This window comes from Dromiciops gliroides, chromosome 2, assembly GCF_019393635.1.
Source record: "Dromiciops gliroides isolate mDroGli1 chromosome 2, mDroGli1.pri, whole genome shotgun sequence".
In the NCBI taxonomy this organism is placed as follows: Eukaryota; Metazoa; Chordata; class Mammalia; order Microbiotheria; family Microbiotheriidae; genus Dromiciops; species Dromiciops gliroides.
In genome coordinates, this window is record NC_057862.1 from 205,486,687 (window position 1) to 205,509,319 (window position 22,633).

Below are 22,633 nucleotides of genomic sequence, written 5' to 3' on the forward strand. Positions count from 1 at the left end.
CCACCTGTGTTGTGGAGGGGGAAAACCTGCTGCATGGGCAACAGCTTGTTTTCCATATTGATCTGCCCAGGTCAGCTCCCTGGAGAGGACACTCCAGCTACTCCTCATGGGGTAGATACAACACAGGATGCGGCAGTTACTGGTTATAAGTCACTCAGGAGCTGTGGCTTGCACAGCCACACTTCAAGGCACTGATCCATGGTCGTCCGCAACTGGTGGAGGCCTACTACTACCAATTATGAGAAAAAGCAAAAAACTTTAAATCAATAATAAGTATGATCTTAGGAGTAAATTTCATGAAAAAGACTGTGAAAGATATTTAGTTAGATGTTGAATAAAGCAGAAGGAATATTTTTTTAGATGAATTCAAATAGGAAGGCAACATTGAATGTTTTGAAATGGTTAAACCTTAAAAATATGGAGAAGAAAATTATTTTTAACCACTTCTTAAGACATAGTTTGTGAAACAAAGAAATAAATGTTACAATAAATCATAATTCGATAATAATATTATTATTTCAAGTAGTAATAAACAAAAGACACATACCACAACGGGAACCTAATAAAAACCTAATTAATGAATGTATAAACATTATTTAAATAATGTATAATTATGTGAGGGAAAATAATAATGATCAAATAATATGTTCAAATTTCTTGGACAAAAATAACATTTCTCAAGTGAACCATTATATCCCCAAAATATATTAAGAAAACAGAAAAAGAAAGGAAAATGACCTGAATATACATTTCAAAATTAGAAAGTCATTGAAAAATCCAAAATAACTGAATAGGAGATATAAGAATGTAGTAGAAATAGGGGCAGCTAGGTAGTGCAGTGGATAGAGCATCGGCCCTGGAGTCAGGAGTACCTGAGTTCAAATCTGGCCTCAGACACTTAACACTTACTAGCTGTGTGACCCTGGGCAAGTCACTTAACCCCAATTGCCTCACTAAAAAAAAAAAAAAACAACAAAAAAAAAAAAAAAAAAAACAAAGAATGTAGTAGAAATAGATGAGCTGGAAAAAAAAAAAAAAAAACTAAACACCTTATAGAAATTATAAACGAAAGCAAAATCTAGTTTTAAAAAACTGACAAAACTGATAAAAGTACAAACCTTATTTATACTAAAAACAACCCCTACAAACAATATGCATAGAAGGACATTTTTGAATAACAAGATATATTTATCTAAATCCAAAGCAATCATCCTATTCATATTCACAGTTATTATTACTAGCTGTTTATTTCCTTTCTATTTACCCCCTTTGTACTTTTCTCCCCTTCTTTCACCCTATTCCTCCTCACCGTTTTGTTTCTTACCCCTGCCTCCCCCAATGTGCCCTCCCTTTTATCAGCCCCCCCCTTTTTCCCCTTTCCCTTTTACTTCCCTAAAAGAATATTCTAAGTTTCTCTATCCAAATGGAGGTATATGCTCGGCACCTCTTCATACAATGTCATTCACCCCAGTAAACCTGCCCTTTCCTCTTCTCCCCATAAACTTTTAATCCCTTAATTTTCTTTATATTATCACTTCAAAGACAATTTATATTTATACCCTCTGTGTATATTCCTTCTGTTATATATATATATATATATATATATATATATATATATATATATATATACAGTTCTCAAGAGTTATAGGTATTATTTCCCTTGTAGGAATGTAAACAGTTTAACCTTGTTAAGTAACTTTTTCCCCTTGTTTACCTTTTAAAACTTCTCTTGAGTCCTGTATGTTAAGATTGAATTTTCTGTTCGGTTCTGGTCTTTTCATCAAGAAACCTTGAAAATCCCCTATGTCATTGAATGTTCATCATTTCACCTGAAAGAGAATGATCAGTTTTTCTGGGTAATAGATTCACGGCTGCAATCCAAGCTCCTTTGCCTTTCAGAATATCATATTTCATGCCTTGTGATTCTTTAATGTTGAAGCTGCCAGGCCCTGAGCAATCCTGACTGTGGCTCCATGATATTTAAATTGCTTCTGTCTGGCTGCTTGGAGTATTTTCTCTTTCATCTGGTAATTCTGGGATTCGGCTACAATATTCCTTGGAGTTTTCCTTTTGGGGTGTATTTATTGGAATGATGCCACCTGCAGGAGAGTTACTGTAGGAAAGCTCCTCCATGAGGGGAAGGCATCTGAGGGCAAGCCATGCGGTTAGGTCCTTGGCATCGGGAAGTGATGTTTGCTTGTGGGTACTGTCACGTGGCTACCAGCCAATTCGTTTGGAGATGTGTGTGTGTATGTGGATGGGATGTGGTGAGTTTCACAGGAGGCTTGTGGGATGAAGGAGATGTGGCTTGCTCTCTTTCTTCTGGACTCTCATGGAGAGTGGAGCCAAAATGCACTCTCCCTTTGATAGATAGATGAATCTAAGCCTCCTTCTCTCTCTCTCTTCACCAAATTCTTATTCTCCTTAATAAATGCTTAAAAGTCTAAACTGTTGGTAAAGCTTCTAATTTATTGGTGACCACTCACTCATTAGATATTTTAGACAGACAAACTAGAATTTTAGCACTTACAGGGGTCTCTTTCCAGAGGCGATTGGTGGATTCTTTCAATGACAATTTTATCCTCTAATTCTATAATATCACGGCAGTTCTCCTTAATAATTTCCTGGAATATGGTGTCTAGACTCTTTTTCTGATCATGGCTTTCAGGTAGTCCAATGATTCTCAAATTGTCTCTTCTGGATCTGTTTTCCAGGTCAGTTTTCTTTCCAATGAGGTATTTCACATTTTCTTTTATTTTTTATTTTTTTCATTATTTTGATTTTGTTTGACTGATTCCTGGTGTCTCATGGAGTCCTTAAATTCCAATTGTCCAATTCAAATTTTTAAAGCATTGTTTTCTTCAGTCAGATTATGTACCTCCTTTTCCATCTGGCCAAATTATTTTTTTAAGCAATTGTTTTCTTCAGTCAATCTTTGTGCTTCCTTTTCCAAGCTGCTGATTCTTTTTTCATTATTTTCTTGCGTTGCTTTCATTTCTCTCCCCATTTTTTCTTTTATCTCTCTCAATTGATTTTTTAAATCATTTTTGAGCTCTTCCAAGAAGACTTTTTGTTCTTGAGACCAATTCATCTTGCCTCTTGAGAGTTCACATGTGGGCAATTTGAGAGTATTGTTCTCATCTGAGTTTGTATTTGTCTCTTCCCTGTCAACACAGAAGCTCTCAATGGTGAGAGTTCTTTTTGGTTTCTTGCTCATATTGCAGCTTATTTTTATTTTTTTGTTTGTTTGTTTTGTTTTTTTTTCGGTTTTGGTTTTTTTTTTTTTTTGGTGGGGCCATGGGGGTTAAGTGACTTGCCCAGGGTCACACAGCTAGTCAGTGTAAAGTGTCTAAGTCTGGATATGAACTCAGGTCTTCCTGAATCCAGGGCCATTGCTTTATCCACTGCACCAACTAGCTGCCCCTATTTTTTTTTTAAGTTGAGGTCCACTCCTTGGCACCAGGGTCACTGGTTCAAGTTCCTCGTGCTGGGAGATAGGGGCTGTGTTGCTGGCCTTCTGCTCTGAGGCCTCTATGGCTTGCAAATTTCTCACTGCCCTGAGTTTGCTCCAGGGTGTGCACTGGGATCGTCAGGCTTGGTTGCACCTGTCCTGTGGGTGGTCCCATAGCTGGCAGCCTGCCCTCACAGATGTTGCTGGTGGATCTCATCACTGGCGCACTCCACCACTAGCCCACTGAGCCAGGATCAAATGGCCTCAGTTGCTTCTTGCTGACTTGCCCTAACCCCCTTCATACTACGCTGTGCTGAGGTGCACTGTGCTCTTCCCCCCCGACCCCCACAGTGAGACTGACCTTTCCTAAAGTCTCTTAAATTATCTGTTTGGAAGATTGTGATCCTCTTTCTTTTTGTAGGTTCTATAGTTTCAGAATTTGTTTAGAGGCTTGATTTAATATTTTTAAGGGAAATTTGGGAGCGCTCAGGTAGCTTACTGGCTTCTCTCCACCATCTTGGCCCTGCCCCCAAAGCAATCATTCTAAGCAAAAAGGATACAGTAAAACCTTTCCTGATAAATACATGAAAAGAACATACCAATCTCTCCAAAAATGTTTGACATAGTTCTGGACATTCTAACAGTAATAGTAAGAGAAGAGAAAGAAATTAAAAGCATAAAGATAGGCAATGAGAACTTATAATCATTGATCTCACAACTTAGGCAATTCTGGGGAATCAGCAGACACTAATTAAGACAATAACTTCAATCAAATTGTAAAATTGTAAGCTATACAATGAAACTTCAAAAATCAACATTTCTAAAAAATAACAGCAAAATCTGAAAGGCAATAACAGAAAAGGAATTTCCATTCTGAATAATTACAAAATTAATAATATATCTGGGGTTCAATCTACCAAAACACACAAAAATGCTTATATAGATTCAATTTCAAAATGTTTCTTTTTTTTCTTCTTTCTTTCTTTCTTTCTTTCTTTCTTTCTTTCTTTCTTTCTTTCTTTCTTTCTTTCTTTCTTTCTTTCTTTCTTTCTTTTTTTGGTGCAGCAATGAGGGTTAAGTGACTTGCCCAGGGTGAGATAGCTAGTGAATGTCAAGTGTCTGAGGCCAAAGTTGAAGTCAGGTCCTCCTGAATCGAGGGCTGGTACTTTATCCACTGTGCCAATTAGCTACCCCCTCAAAATGTTACTTAAAAAATTAAAAAAACAACTTAACTTCAGGAATATTCAATGCTCATGGTTGGGCTGAAACAATATCATAAAAAGGACAATAGTACAAAGTTATTTACACTGTTAATATTTTATCAATCAAATTAATAAGTGAATACTTTGCACAACAATAAAATAATAACAGAATTAATCGGGAAAATATAACTAAAATGTTAATGGAAATTATGAAAAAGTAAGGAAAAAATGGGAATAGCAATTCTATACCTCAAAATATATCACAAAGAAGTAGCCATCAATGTCATCTGTTATTGCTTAAAACATATAATAGTAGGGGGCAGCTAGGTGGCACAGTGGATAAAGCACCAGCCCTGGATTCTGGAGGACCTGAGTTCAAATCTGATCTCAGACACTTGAAACTAGCTGTGTGATCCTGGGCAAGTAAATTAATCTTCATTGCCCTGGAAAAAAAAAAGGAAAAAAATACAATAGTAGATCAATAGAAGTGACTAGAAAAGGTAGAATCACAAAGTATTAGGAATGAACTGAATGTTAAATAAACCAGAAATGTAAGCTTCTTTTGGAAGTACTACCTATTTAAGAAAAAATCTAATAGGAAAAATGGAAAAGTCTGGAAGAAATTTTATATCTATTTATTTGCATACATATATAACATATATAATATAATCATATATAATGTAAATTATATTTGTGTATATGTATATATATATATATATTACTAATTTTACAAAACATTCTAAATAGTTATGCCTTATTATTATTACTATCTTTGCTAACTCCAAATTTGGTGCCCTGGAATTTTAGAAATTACCAATGCTACAAATCCAGGAAGACAATCTTTTAAAACAAAATAATTTAATAGAAATCTTTTTTAGTCATAAAATGGTTTTATAATATTGGTCAAAATTTCTTAAATTGATGTTGCCATATTTTTTTCTTAAAAAGTGTTGTCTTCATTTAATAATAGAAATCAATGGAGAAATATTTTAGTTTTATCACCAACCTTGTGAATAACATCTATTTCATAAATAGTATGGCCATAAAATATACATTGATCCCAAAGATTCCAAAATTAATTAAATTGTTGAATTTTTTAAAAATCAATTTTCTATCTTTATAAAAATAAGTTCAAAATATTTGGCATTATAGACATATAATAGATGAAGAAACTCAAATTAATGAGAGTCTATTTCAAATCATGGCCTAGGGCTCTTTAAATACTCAAAAAGCAGGGTTCACAATCATAACTTAAAGCTGTCAAAGGTCAGCCTCAGCTGCCAAATATATAGTTTCTCAAGTTACTCTTAGACCCATTGACTCACCTCTGCTTTTGCTTGACATCTTTTAGCCTCAGCTTTCTCAAAAGTTACATTGTATAATCTCTAAGGTTTAATTCCAATTTTTAACATTCTTCTTTTTTCCCTAGACCTCAGGGTTATCTGGCTATCTTCATATCATAATTCCCAGTTCTAGGCCAGGTCTGTGGTTCTTATCCTGGGTCCAGCACTGCTAATTGGTATAAGTTCTCCATAACCAACATACCCAGACCTAGCACAGGGCTAATTTCTAGTTATCTTCATCCAATTTTCCTTATCTCTAATCCATGTTTCCAGCTTTCTCTTAGGAGGGGCAGGGCTCTATACTCCTTGTTAATGTTAATTCCCCATAACTAGCATTGACACAGACTCATAACACTCTTGCTCTACAGTCAATCAATAAACATATGGAGTGATGCTTATGTTCCAGACATTTTGCCAAGTACTGAGAACATGAAATAAAACAAATGAAAGACAGTCTCTTGTCACAAATAACTATAAACAAATAAAATATATACATGAAAATCCACACTAGAATTAAAATGGATTTTTAAAAGTCTTATTGTAGAAGATGGGATATTATGTGTGACGTGAAGGAATCCAGGGAATCTAGAAGGCTTAGATAAAGAAGAATTCCAAGCATGTGGAGTCATGGCATATGCCAGTAAAATCCAGAAAGTTGGCAGATGAACTGTTTTGTATAAGGAATAGCAAGGAGGTCAATGCCACTGGCCACCTTCAGCACCAGCCCATTTCCTGTCTCTCCAGCTACAAATGCCTTCTCCTCAAGGGTTACATTCCATCTACTCTCCTCACTGTTAGTAAGTTAGTCAAAGAATTTATTGTATACCTACTCTGTGTCAGGCACTCTGCTAAGAGCTAAGAATACAAATACAGTATGGGGCAGCTAGATGGCACAGTGGTAAAGCACCGGCCCTGGATTCAGGAGTACATGAGTTCAAATCCGGCCTCAGACACTTGACACTTACTAGCTGTGTGACCCTGGGCAAGTTGCTTAACCCTCATTGCCCCACAAAACACAAAAAAACAAAACAAAACAAAAAAAGAATACAAATACAGTAAAAAAGACAGCCCCTACTCCCATGGAACTTAGAGTCTAACTGTGGCTACAATATACAAATATTTACATACAGGATATAGACAGAAAAAATTGGATATGCTCAATAGAAGGAAGGTAGTATATTTAAAGGGAGTTGGGAAGGTCTTATACAAAGTGAGGTTTTAAGAGGCAGGTAGGTGGAGCACTGGATAAAGCACTGGCCCTGGAGTCAGAAGGACCTGAGTTCAAATCCAAGCTTACACACTTGACACTTACTAGCTGTGTGACCCTAGGCAAGTCACTTAACCCCATTTGCCTCACCACCCCCCCAAAAAAAATCAATTTCCTGGAAGAAATTATATGAACTGATGCTGACTGAGAGGAGAAGAACCAGGAGAACATTGTACACAGTAACAGCAACATTGTGTGATGAACAATGGGGATAGACTTGGCTCTTCTCCGCAGTGCAACAATCCAAAACAGTTTCAAAGAACTCATGATAGAAAATATTCTCAACATCCAGAAAAAAGAACTGTGAATTATGAATGCAGATTGAATCATACTGCTTCTACTTTTGGACTGGATTTTTTTGTTTGAGGTTTTTCCTTTGTGCTCTGATTGTTGATGATGACTAATGTAGAAATATGTTTGATATTACTGTACATATACAACCTATATCAGACTGCATTTGGTCTAGGGGAGAAGGGAGGGAAAGGAGGGGGGAAGAAAAGAAAAATCTGGAACTAAAAATCCAGTATAAACAAATGTTGAAAACTATCCTTATATGTAATATGTAACTGGAAAATAAATAAAATTAAATTAAAAAAAAAAACAAAATGAGGTTTTAGTTGAGACTTGAACTGAACAAGAACAGCCAAGAGGCAGAGATGAGAAGTAACAGAATTTCAAGCATAAGGGACAGCCTGTGAAATTGTAGTCAGCAGATAGAATTTATCTTCCTCAATACATATTTTCCTCTCCCCTGCCAGATAGATAAACAGACAGAGAAATAGATGTAGATGTGGATGTGGATGTGGATATGGATATGGATTGAATGTGGATGTGGATAGCTCCTATCTAATCCTGGGAATAGCAATACAATCAGTGCTACAGTTCCTCCAATTGACCTTTCAATCAATTTCATTATGGCTTCATCCACTCCTTCTGTGACTCGTCAGGACAAAAAACCCATGTTTGACCACCACTTTTATATATGTGCTTTCTTTGCCTATTGCCTATTGTGCTTGTTTATTAGCTCCTTGATGTCAAGATTTTTCTCTCGCACACCCCCCCTGTTTCTACCCACTCTCCTTGCCTTTCCATCTTTATCACTTGCCACATTAAGTGCTTAAAATGTTCTTCTTCTTCTTCTCCAACACCATCATCATCTTCATTTTCTTCCATGCAAACCCTAAGATTATGCAATTTCTACTTATTCTATTTGTATAGTCTTCCAGTCTGGAGAAATGTGGAACACATATTTCCATACATGTATTAACCCCTCCTTGCTCTCTAAGTCAATATAGTCTCTGTTCTATCACAGGAAACCATATAGTTGTAAGATCTTGCTCCTCTAAAACAAACAAAAAACATAATGCATATACCATCTTGTGCTTACCATTTTCTCCATTTACAACTGAGATTTGGAAGTTAAAACCTTCCCTGAAACCATCTTGTGGCCCAAGTCAACCACTCATGCTACTATAAAGTGAGGGAACCACTTTAGGTTCCCTCACTTTATAGTAGCATGAAGCTAAACACCAGTTCCATATTTAATGTGGGATTATTCATAGGAAGAATCACTTGAGAAATAATAATGCTCATTTAGAGAGTCAGCATGTATACTTTTATTGGGCTTGACTTCTTGTTCTTTATTACTATGAAGTATGTCAGGCTCAACAACATGGATATCTCTGGACTTTAGTGATCTTTTGCCTCTTAACTCCTCTCTCTCTCTCTCTCTCTCTCTCTCTCTCTCTCTCTCTCTCTCTCTCTCTCTCTCTCACACACACACACACACACACACACACACACACACACACACACACCACATAACCCCTGTTTGTTCTTCTTATGTATGGTTCTAATTAAATTTTGTTGTATGCTTATTTAGCTTCATACTTAATCTTTTCTGTTATTAGGTTGCATGCTCTAAGATTACTGTCTCCTAATGTAGTTAATCAGTTTCTTTAGTACCTAGGACTGTGCTTTAATAAAGGTTCATTCCAATATATTGTCTCTTTGTATTCAGTATCGATATTTTTCTCCCCCTTGGAAATGCAGTATAACTTGTCAGATACTGGTCAAGCTAAACTTTCTCCATCAGCACTATCTAGTTGTGCTCCATTAAACCTTAACAACATTACTTGTTAAACTATGCTTAGAAAGGAACAAAGAATGACTAACAAAAGAAGGGAGAAAATAAGATTGAAAAAAGTGTGTGTGTATGTGTGTGTGTGTGTGTGTGTGTGTGTGTGTGAATGTGTGTATATCTACTGTAGGAACTGAATGTTAAAATAAGCTCTACTATGCTTGGTCCAATTGTACTTATTCTAGAATATAATAGTAACATTCAGGGTGAGGGGAGAGAATTGACTGCATGAAAATTCTATTTTCTACATTTGGAACATGATAGAAGCAAATGCCTAGCTCTGGTATGAATTCAATCATAAAAAAACAACAAAAAACAAATTATAGTAATCAAGCCAGCTTTGTGTAATAAAATAATGAATAAAGTTTTAATATCTGCTATAAAAAGTTAACACCTTCTGGCAATATTTGTGGAAATGGTAGGAAATGTAACTTGAGGTGACATTTGCTTGGATATCAAAAGCTTGAGGGCCCTGATAATGTCAGTCTCCTGTCAAAATCAGCATCTAAAAGGTCTATTGCTTTTAAGTACATGGCAGGGCCATTCACCTTTCCACAAAGTGTCTTTGTACTAAATGGTAGCAATTCCCTCTCAGATGGATGAGGGCAGTGACCATTTCTGGCCATCTAAAATTTGTACATCAACTATGCTATATGAAAGCAAGCAATGAAAGTATGCCTCTCTTCATTTTCTTGTAAAAGATAAAGATGTTATGAACATCACAGATCATTAAACTTTGAAGGTTCTAAAATGACTGTATTTATTTAAAATGAAATGCAATAAAAGAGTGTATGGCTTTAGGAAGCTGGGCAGTAAAAGGATATTGGTCCTTGTATGGAAGTTTATTCAGATATTGAGGGTTATCAAAGTGAAGTGTTTTATATTTATGTTTTCAGTGTCAAAATATGTAAGCTACATTGGAGAATGAAATTAAGTTTGACAAATTCTTGTTAAGTATCTAACATAAAGAGTATTAAATAGAAGCTTGAATAGTAGAGGGTAAATCTTGGTATCAGGAAGATTTGAGTACAGGCCCTGTTCCTTGATGCACACTACCTGTGTTAGCCTATCTAGGTCACTGAATTTCTCAGTACCTCAGGTAATTTTTTTTCTTTATTTTTTTTTTATTTTTTTAAGTGAGGCAATTGGGGTTAAGTGACTTGCCCAGGGTCACACAGCTAGTAAGTGTTAAGTGTCTGAGGCCGGATTTGAACTCAGGTACTCCTGACTCCAGGGCCAGTGCTCTATCCACTGTGTCACCTAGCTGCCCCACCTCAGGTAATTTTTAAAGATTATTACTAACAGATGAACTTTCAATCTATAGGGAAGGGACAGACCATTTTCTTTCCTTGTCATACATATATTTGACATCCGTTTTATTTTATTTTTTATAATTTTTCTCATATAAATCATCATTAGTAACATGTTTCATGTTTCTATCATTCTTTGTATCACCTGAAATTTGATTCTGCTGAGATCATAGTTTTTCATAACTGATAGCTAGTTATTGTCAATAGAAAATATTGTTATTTAAATGCAGAGTTTGGGGGATAGAGAATACCTTGGGGTTATTGAAAGTTTTGTGTAGTTTCTCAAATGCAATCAAGATCCATTGCCTCATCATATTCATTTCTAAGATCATTACCATTTTGTAATTCCTGTCCTCAAAATAGTATCTGATGAGCTCATTCAATGACTTTCCCCTCCACTGTCCACATCAGTGGGAAATGTGTGTTCTCCTTTCACATTTTTCTCCAATGTGGCTGGCTTAGCTAATGTCTTTTGAGTGATCATGCATCCCATGGAAACCATGTAGGGTTTCCAAGATTTAATGCAAGCCACAAGAAATTCATGATTTCAGCATGACTCAAACCCTTTCTGTTCAGAGTAAAAATTATGATTTTCCTTCTATATCTTGGTCTTCTAATTAGAATTGGCCTCCACTGTAGAGATAAAATTTATACTATACCTATAAGGATTAAGAAAGACTATCAGAGCTAGAGAAATCATTTACAGTATACCATCAGGTCATTCAATCTCCTATACACTATGTTTTCAGTCCACCAAAGGTCACGGATAGGAACTATCCTGGGACATCCTTATGAAGTCTTGGAAAATTTCCTTCTGTCTTCACATTGCTGTTTCCCTCTTTTCTGTGCTTGACTATTTAAAGCCCTTCAAAATTTGTCCCCTTATCTGTCCAGTCTCCTTATACTTTACTCTATTCTACATATTTAGCAAGTCAGTGACACTGGTTTTCTTATTATTCCTCATATGTTACCTACATCTTCTGAGTATATGCCTTTTTATAAGCCATAGCCATACCTTAAATGTACTCCTTCCCTTCTCTGCCTCCTGACTTCCTGGCTTCCTGCAAGATTCAGTTGAAATCTCATTGTCTGCAAGAAGTCTTTCAAATTCTCTGTCCCCATATCACCCCAGGACCTACCTTCTGAGGTTACTTCTCATTTATATTGCATATACTTGTAGGGGCCAAATTTAATATGTGGAGAGTTAATTGGTTGGCTTGAGAAATTTTGTCCAGAGGGGCGGTCCCTCATGAACCGACACTTTAACACTGTCTACAGAGGGAGTGCCTCTGTAGAGTTAACTCACCAGGAGGGGTCTGTAATTTCTATGGGTGTCAGCAGCCAGTCTCTTGTCAGCTCTGAAGCTAAATGGAGAGAAAGTGTGTGAGTGTGTGTTACTTCCTGTTGGGGTCCTCTTTTCTATCTCTTTCTCTGTCACCCAAAGGGGAGGTCCTTCAAGTAGTTGTGGCTGAGACTGGTTCTCCACAGACTCTGAGGACACTCCTTCTCAGGGTTGGCTAAATTTAGACTAAAGTCTGACATGGTAGTCCAGGTGTGGCTCAAGATCTAATCACCTGGGTCAGCTAGGTGGTGCAGTGGATAGTGCATTGGCCCTGGATTCAGGAGGACCTGAGTTCAAATCTGGCCTCTGATACTTGACACTTACTAGCTGTGTGACCCTGGGCAAGTCACTTAACCCCAATTGCCTCACCAAAAAAAAAATCTAATCACCTAAAGTGGATACTTAATGGTTTCTCATTCACACACAATTTAAAGACTACTAAGTCAATCAAGTCAGACCCCTCAGCATCTACCAAATTCCATTATTTTACCACATAGCTTATATATCTATAGTTGTTTAAATTTTCTCTCCCTTTTGAGCCTCTAGGGTAGTGACCATGATTTTGCCTTTCTTATATCTATTGCTTAGCACAGTGCCCAGAACATTGTAAATCCTAAATAAATACTTCCTAACTATTTCTTGTTTCATTATTTCCTCCTTTTGAAGACTTTAGGGCTTTCTTGCATGTCTCCCTCCTGTCACAGAAGAAAACAACATTGCATATTTATTTACACTGTGTTTTGGAAAATGACTTGCATAGAGAAAATAATTCTTAACATGAAGGCACGAGTCTTTGGAAGGCAGAACTTCAGATTTTATCATCAGGCTGCTTATAGAGGGTGGGATATTTGGGGGCAGTGAGAAGATTTTTTTAAAGAATTACTATACCAACAGCAATCTTGACCTTTCCTGAATGTCCCTAACAGGTGAGGCTATACATGACACATTCCCCCTTCAGCTATTATTATCTGAGGAACTGACTGTGAGAGGATTAAGAACAATGATCATATGAGACTTCTAATATTTTCAGAATAATTTGCCTATAAGCCATTTAGAAATATCAGTGATCCTTCCTACTATATCTACAATCCCACTGGTCAAAAACAGATTTTTCAGTTTTGAAAAGATTTTGGTATACTGGGAAAACAAACAAACAAACCAACCTGGATCTGATGTCTAAAATCTTGGATTTGAATTCCTTGGCTGTTAATACTGCCAATAATATTTACATATTAATCAACCAGTCTCTAGGGGGAAAATCTATGCATGAGACATTTTTAATTTTAATATACTTTATTAACATTTTCTCCAATAATTTCTTAAGTATAGAAAATTGACAAAACAAATATTGAATTCTGATTTGGATAGTTTGTTAATTTCTTTCTTTTTAAAAATTATTATTTTTTTTTGCAGGGCAGTGAGGGTTAAGTGACTTACCCAGTGTCACACAGCTAGTAGGTATCAAGTGTCTGAGGCCAGATTTTGAACTCACATCCTCCTGAATCCAGAACCCATGCTTTATCCACTGCACCAAATTAGCTGTGACCCCCTCCCCCAGTTTGTTAATTTCTAAAGTATATATGCTCAGACTGAAAATTTGACAATTGGCACTCCTGAGCTGATGCAAATCCCTGTGTAAGATATGACTTTGAATAAGTCAGTTCCCTTCTCCATGCCTTAGTTTCCTCATTTTTAAAATTGGGGAGTTGGATTAGTCAATCTGTGAATCAAGCATTTTGATAGGACTTTGGTTCATACTCAGATCACCTAAAATGGAGAGGTTCACATTACATGTCAATCCTCACTGCAGTGAAATGGAATTATATACATCCCCTAAACACACCTCAATGCCTACAATAGCAATTCAGTTTGGGTTGCCATTTATTTCTTTGTTCTCAGGCCTTTTTGTTGGACTCTATTAATTGTCCATCTCTTTTTCCAGATATCCTGTTAACTTTATAGAACTGATGAGCTTGGGCATTGATTGAGTCTGAATGAACCCAGACCATTTAGAGAGGGGTTAAATTTTCTCTAGATCTGAAAAGATTGTGTGTGTGTGTGTGTGTGCGCGCGCACACACATGCATGCGCACGGGGGTGGGGGGGTGGGGGGGTAGTTTAGGAAAAACAATTCAATGATCTGAAGTCTTGAGAATTTATTCATGTATACACAATTAAGGAGGGCCTATTACAGCTTCAGGATATACAAATATACAGTTACTACTAGAAATGAATTGGGGACTGGAGGATTGACTCAGTTTAAAATATCTAGTTTTTTTTTAAACACAAATTGTTCCTTTTTTTTGTTTGTTTTTTAATCTCAGAAGAGAGAAGGTGTGTATCTATGAAGCCAGAGATTCTCCTCCAAGTCCTGTCCCTCTGGTCACTTGTTTGGCATTCCCATCTATATAATTACATTAGAAAATGTATGAATTGCCTGAGGATTTCTTTGGTATATAAAATCAAAGTGAATTATTCATTAGCATTTAGGAGGAATGCCCAAAAGATACTACCAGAGGTTGTTAAACCAAGCCAAATTACTGGGGGTGGGGTGGGGTGGGTTTAATTCACTTTCAAGCTAATTGGCTAACACTATCAGAAATAAAAAATACTGGAGTTTTCCTTTTGGTGAATATATGAAGGCTTTATTACATTCTTGCAAAAAATGAGCATGCACTATAGAAGAGTGGCACACTTTGCCACAGCAAATTACTCTTTTTAATCCCTAATCCTATTGCAAAGTTCCCTCCCCTCTTCACCTCATTGGTTGAGGACTAAAACATATACAATCTTCGGGATAAGCCTCTACATATTTCCCCTTAACATTTCCCTCCTCCTGTTACATAAATTGCATGTTTGAAAATAGCAGCAGTCTCCGCCTTTTGGGTCTTGGCAGTTAATATGCATAAAATAATTAAGCAAGTGAAGTAGAAACTAGTTTTAACCTATGGCAAACTAGGACTAGCTAGACTACTGGCCTTGAAGTTTTCTTCTATACTACTTTTAGGTACCTGTAAGACTCTCTTTTAGCCTTGAGGTCAGCTTTCTGCAATCTTCCTTTCTTACCCAGACTCCCTTCCTGTCTCGTTTTCTGAAATAACAGCATTTTCCTTGTGTGACATTTCATTTCTCTCAACACCAATTAAGGTGCTATTTCCCTTCTATGGACACAGCCCAGAGTTCTGGAGCTAAATTTGCCTTCCCTATGGGTTCAGAATTATTGCATATTCCTAAAACTGTAGCAAGAATTTCCTTTTAAATATCTGGGTACAGTTTATGACAGGTTATGTTTGGAAGAGTTGTAAACTTGTCAAAGAATTTTAGGTCTTCCTCCATTTGACATTTTCTCTTGCTTCCACTTTCATTAGAAATAGTCTTGTATGGTTTTGAAATGAACCATCTAGGAAAAAATTGTGGCAGAGTTCATTCCCAAGATAGAGACTGATGAAATGGAACCTTCAGAAATTTCTGAATTATAGCTTTCCCACAGGTCCAGCTATCCTGTTCTGTGTGTGTCTACATGGTTGCTTCAAAACATTTTCAACCTCCATCCTCTAAAATGTGCTGATATGGTCAACTGCAAACAAACCAGTTAGAATGGAAAAAGAAAAAAGCTCCCATTACAGTGGAAATTCTGGTCACCCTTGATAACCACAAATTTACTGAGAACTTACTGATCCCCACCTACTCTCAATTCCCAGACCAATGAATTGCCTGGGGCAGATCAATCTTTGTCAATTCCAGACTCTTGATTGACTTATGCATCTCTCCCAAACAAATACTCCCCTCCCAGAGATTCCCCACCTTACTCCCTGGACTTTAGGTTATTGAGTAAAAGGGTCATTTACATTAAGTAGTTTCTATTTAGAGTTAAGTAGCTTCTATACTTTACTAAAAGGCAGTCTTATAGTTCCCTTTGTTAAAGGTTCATTTACTTTAAGTAGTTTCTATACTTGACTCTAGAACAGTCTTATAGTTTCCTTTGTTCTATTACTCCATAAACAACCTGTCTTCAGTCACCACCTTTGGGTATTCCTAGCATCTTGCTTTGTGATACCAAAAGCTGTAGTTCCACTGCCCAATTAAAAACCTTATTTTCTCCTATATTGATTGTTTTCTTAATTTATAGGTTAACACCCTTCAATTCTAAAAGTTGAATCTGCTTCTTTCTAGATAATGAAGTCTTTGAATCTGGAAATGAAGAGAATCAACCAGATGCCAGGGGCAAACCTTCAGATTGTTTAGTTGGAATTCAGGTGTCAAATGACCTGAAATTTAAGAGGATCTTCTCCCTATCTCCTCCTGCAGCCAAAAGAGATGTTTTTATGTACACATATACCCCTCCTTCCACTGTTTGTCATTTGAGTCCCAACTGTGCTGTAGCCTTTAACTGTGTAAGACAGCAAGACAGCACATTTTGTAGATTAAACCAATAAACTCACAAACATAAAAGAAACAAATCTCATAATTGTGGATTTCAATTAAAGAAAGGAAGATCAAAGCAAACATTGGGCTTGAAATTACACAGCTGTTATCTATACAAAATGGGGGGGGTGAAGTCTGCAGTTCGCTGCAATTTTGAAAAGGAAAAAAAAAACAACAAAACAAAACAACATAGTAAAGCCTGCAGTAGGACAGATTGTCTATGCTTCTCACGTCCCAATCAGTAATACAGAAATATTGAGTAATAAATTCCCTGCCTCTCTTGATCTGAAAAGCTCCCACCATCTGTGAAAGACAATTTGTAACAGCCTCAATATTAAGATTCAGTAAACAGACAATCACTTGCTTTGTGCCAAGGAGTGGCTACATTTGGAGAAAAGCATAAAGCAAAACAATTAGTAACACCAAGACCCCTCTATTACAAAATTATCGAGCCGCCAAAACAACTCGTTTCAATCACAGAATTCTCCCTTCAACTGGAGAGTAATGCCGGAGATTGCATGCAATTCAGCTACCTCTGTGGACTGACTGTATGTAGGCCTCATCCTAATGCACTGAATTATTATTGATGGTTGAGGCAGTTCTGCTCTGTTGGTGAACCAATAATGTCAAGGCAGTACCTGCAAGATTAATTATAGGAGAGAATGGGCTGAGGTTTCCAGGGACTGAGACATTAATAGAGACTGAGCATTAGTTTCAGGGGATTCAACAGACAGCTGAACAAATGCCTCAGACAATGTTATACATGCTAAATCCTGGCAGCTCCATCTTAGCAGCCCCAGAAAGTTTAGAACCATTGTTTTTAACTGTAAGGTACAAAGCATTATGAATCGAAACTCAAGAATGAAAAACAGACAATTTGAGCCTAGATTTACAAACTCAACCTGAACTATACACAGGATACAAACAGATTACAGTACGGTACAACAAAGAGAAAATGGGCATCAGCTATTTAGACCTCTATTTGGCCTTGGAAGAAGGAATATGTGTGTTCTTCATCTATTTTATCTGACAGAGTTATAAGATGGATGGGAATTTCAGCATCCCCTCATCTGCATAAGTGCATTGTTTTCTGAGACACACACACACACACACACACACACACACACACACACACACACACACACACACAGGTACCCAAAAGAAAGAAGGAGACTCTGGTCCACCTGAAAAGCATGTCAGCGAGTTTCAGTTTGGAATTTTAGCTCTGCTTTCTCCAAATACAAAAAATGAATGATTTCTTTAAAAAATACATATTAGAAACTTAAAAAAAGGGAATTTTAAGAACACTTCTGGCTACTGAAAATCCCTAGGTATGTAGCACACTAGAAAAAACTGCAGCCATGGCAACACTAAGACAGGATGCTAGAGGCTTGAAAACCCTGCTGCTGAATTTAAGTCATTGCAGATCTGAGTCCTCTTATCTTTTAATACAGCTTAATTATCCATCTAGATCTTATTTTTGGCTAAGTGGTATCCTGTATGTTCCCTATCCTTTCAACTCTCCTCACTAATCTTTTCCCCTTCCTCCATAACTCCCCAAGTACATACAATCATGGGGAGAAGGAGAGAAAAATCTAGGACAGAGTTGATCTGTTGTGTGAAATCACCACTACTGCAGAGAGTGATAGCTAGAAGTGAGTTATCAGGTATTTCCTAAGGAGTAAAGACAAATCTTATTTTCAATCCCAAAAAGATAGCACTGAACACTCCACTAGTAAAAGAACTCTTAACTCCAAGTAACTAAAAAGATCACAGCCACATATAAATCACCTCTTACATTGGAACATCTGTTGTGGGTTTCAGCAGAAAGACAGAAAGAATTGGCAAATCAAGCTCCCTATGCAAGGTTAGGCAGGTTAGGATTTTTTTGTTTGTTTGTTTTCATTGTCTGTTCTGGTTGGTTGGAGGAAAGCATATGAAAGGTAAGCATGATATTCAGTGACTAGTACCTGACATTGGCTAGAGAGGAGAAGAAATGAAAGTTCTTTTCATATTGTCCTCCCAAAACATCTAAAGTTGATTTTATGGACAGAGGAGAGGCTTAAGTCCTAGTTGTTGGGAAGGTGCTGGAAGAATATACCCGACAAAAAGTAGATAGGGAAGAGATGTCAGTATAGTTAGAGATGAATTGTATTTTCTTTTCTCATCTTTCTGGTTAAAAGAGAATTAAAGGAGCACCTAGATGGTCCAGTGGATAAAGCACCGATCCTGTGTTCAGGAGGACCTGAGTTCAAATACCACCTCAGACACTTGACATTTACTAGCTATGTGACCTTGGGCAAGTCACTTAACCTCATTGCCCAGCCCCTACCCCCCCTCCAAAAAAAGGAATTAAAGGCAGTAATCAGTGGGTTCTCTATCCCTTATCCCATTAATCCATTCATAAGATTTAAGCTTTTACCATTTCAGTATACCTTGAAATTTATCCTCCTGCCACTGATTTCCTGATTTCCTTTGAAAACAAATAACATACCTGAAAATACATATAATTAATTTCTTGCCACATATTAGTGATCTCTCTCTCTCTCTCTCTCTCTCTCTCTCTCTCTCTCTCTCTCTCTCTCTCTCTCTTTCTCTCTCTCTCTCTCTCAGGTTATGGAATGGATTCCTGGCTTCTGTATTTTCTGAAAGATTCCTCTAAAAAAGTAAAGAAGTAAAGAAGTCCTGGTTCATACAAATTATCCTAAGATTTTTCTGCGTTTAATTATGATTCTGTAAACTTGCTGAGTCCTTGCTTTTTTTACTATTCATAGCTTGTTATCAGCATCATCATCATCATGCAAAAGAATTTAGTAAGCATCTAATTGCAGAGAATACTTTCAGAGGGCACTTGTAGTGGGGACTTATTGCTTTCAATAAACAGCAGCTATATTCTGATTATCCATGTTAATTGGGGCCAAAGAAAGCATGGATAATTGGAATTCTTAGATAATCATCAAACCTCATTTGAAACTAAAGCATCAATGCTTTCTCCCTCCAACTATTTTCCTAGCAACTATTAGAAAAACTGATAGATTTAAATTTCATTTCTTGTTCTTGCCACTTCCTAGTGCTTCAACTCTCTTTTCCCTGGGGCCTCTTTTAGAACCTATGACATACTGAAGTGTTTGAAATTTCAAAATGGGTTGAAAGCCTGTGTAATAAGTACAGTTGTCTGTTGTTAAATAACTAATTTATTTGTTTTATTACTTTCTTTTTTTGTTTTGTTTGTTTGTTTGTTTTTTAGTGAGGCAATTAGGGTTAAGTGACTTGCCCAGGGTCACACAGCTAGTAAGTAAGTGTTAAATGTCTGAGGCTGGATTTGAACTCAGGTACTCCTGACTCCAGGGCCGCTGCTTTATCCACTGTGCCACCTAGCTGCCCCCTATTACTTTCTTTACATTAAAAAGCATGTAAAGTTTCTCAGGGAAAGCAAAGGAAAATATCATCTTAGTACATAGCTACAGAAATTTGAAAAAATAGTTTTTACATTGATTGGAGAATCCCTTAAGTCAAGGTACCCAATGCGATGTAAGAAAAGCATTCATGAGAAAGGCAGAGGGAACCTAGTGAGGAAGAGGAACAAAAGAGGAAAAATAAGGTTCTCAAAATAATTAGTCACCTAAACAATCATTTCCATTTGAGAAGCAAAATAACACAGGGTTTGATGAGGATTACACAGACCACAGGGAAAGGGCATCTTGCCTTGCTTTTCTCTATCTCTTTTAGTCTCACTGGGAATAAGGAAAGATGAAGGGATAGGGGCTGGCAGGGAGACACTACATGTCAGGTGTTCTCTTTGGGCCCTGCCAAGGCTAACAGAAGGCAATCCCCGATAAGGTCCTTAGCTAAGATGTTAGGGTAAGCACCTAATTAAAGATTTGATGCCTAGAGGGAGCAGGTTGTGGCAAACACAGGCTTTTCAGCAGAGATGCCACAAGCCCCAAAGTATTAAGCTCTTAACAACTAAAAGAGCTTGAGGATCTCTACCCCTAAAGCTGCTAGAAAGGGCTATTTGGAATCTCAGAGTGTGAAAACAACAAACTTTATTTTACCCTAAAGGAAGGAAAACTGGGTGAAATTATAATGATGTTAATTATAATAGTTCTATGCATGCAACTGTGATCTCTTTGGTATGTGAAGTCCTTTCAATGGGAAGATCACAACTCCCCCATCCAGTCTGGTACTTGTACATGTTCACACACGAGTCCTTCAATAGACAGCCACCTAACACTGAGGGAGGTTTTTAACTTCCCTTTTCCCCTAGAATCCTTTCAATAGTCTGATGAAGCTTATCATATGTTGCCTATGTTGTCACTGTGGGGTGAATGGTAATATTCTAAAAGTGTCCAACCCTTCTTAAGATCCTATTCTTACATACATAAAATGAACTACATATAATTATAAAGGAAACCAATTATTTTGAAAGAGTTACCAAAATTGAGGGAAAATTACATTACAAACTTTGTTGATTTAGAGAATCAACATTGAGATTTAGAATTGTTGATTTAGACATTTCCCTGAGCCAACATGGATATCATCACAAAGTCCTTCTCTGATGCCTCATCATAGCATGAAGGTGACCATAGTTTCTTTAAGGCTTGGTCAGCATTTTACAAGCTCTGGCAGGTTCTTCCATCCCAGAAAGGCTTTGATTATAATCTTCCCTTTCAACCAACTATATCTACTTTTTGAGGACCAGCCTGGCTAAATAGCTCCTTATCAACAGATTATACTTTAAATGATAAATTAGTTGGCCTTGACAATTCAACAGAGTATAGCATAGATAAATTGTTTTAAATGGTTTAGTAGAAATAAAATCTAAATTTGAGATTTTATATTATCTCATCTCTCTTTCAATTGGTATATCATAATATGCTCTTTCTATAGATGTGTATTAGCATATATGTTGATGTTCAATTCAATTGATTTCTATTGATTAAACTTATGATAATGATAATATCATTTGTGCCAAGGAAAATACAATATTTATAGGAGACATAATGGGGTATAGTGAATAGGGTGGTAAACTTGGTGTTGTAGGGGCTGAAATTTAATATATGGAAAGTTAATTGGGTGACTCACTGAAATATTGGGGTCCTGGAAATAATGAGGGACCTTTAGGTTCAAAGCTCCCTCCCCTCTGAACTGCACTTTTAGATATTTCTCTCAGGCCAAAATGAAAGGACCCCCACAGCATCTTTTCCACAAAAAGATAATATTTTATTATTTGGGAATTAATTAAACAACAAAGCTGAAATTAATAAAAATCAAAGATAAGGAAGTAGGGAAAAAGAAATACAGATAAATTATCTAAACTCTAAACTAAGTCTATGCAATCCCCAGATCGTTTCCAATTAAGCTAATTCAAAGGAATGCAGGCGTTATTGTGTTCACTCACAAAAACCTGGAAAGTCTGCTACCTTTCTCACATCACCAGGAAGAACCGAAAGAAAGGGAGAGAAGGGCTAATAGCGAGAGAGTTCTAGAAGTGACTCTTCGCCTCCCCTCAATGAGCGTTCAATATCCTTCCCCCAAAAGGGGAGGACCTTCAAAAACTGCCTATGGAGAGTTTTCCTTCTGACCTCAGTAGCATATGAAACTTCACGGTGTGCCAGGTGTGGCCCCCTCACAAATGAGTCAGCTGAAACTCCAATAATTTTTACCACAAATAAGTTTTTTACCACAGTGTCATATGTACCTCAGATGTTTGTCATATAATTATGGTTGTCACCTAACTGCTGTTCTCCTGAGTTTATTCATCTATAAAAATAATGCATTGAACAGAATGCACTCTGAGTTTTTTTCAAGCTTGAATTCTATGATCTTATGACCCTGACTATATGGAACTTCCAGTCTAGCAGGGAAATAATAAAGAACATATTTTCTTCAGAAGCAAATAAGCAAAATTGACTAAAAGAGGGTTTTCCCCCCCTGAAACCTCAGCAATTAGTAGTTATGATCAACTTTCCTTCTGAGGTCTATGTTGTTTAACAATATCATTGACTAGTAGCCAGCTCAAACAGTAGGCATGAGGGCCCTGGATTCCTATGAATATCTAGCAGATAAAATTATATGTTGTAATTAAAATAATATAGTGTTAATTTAGCTATGTGGAGATAGACTTTTCTTAAGCCATATTTTGAACATTATT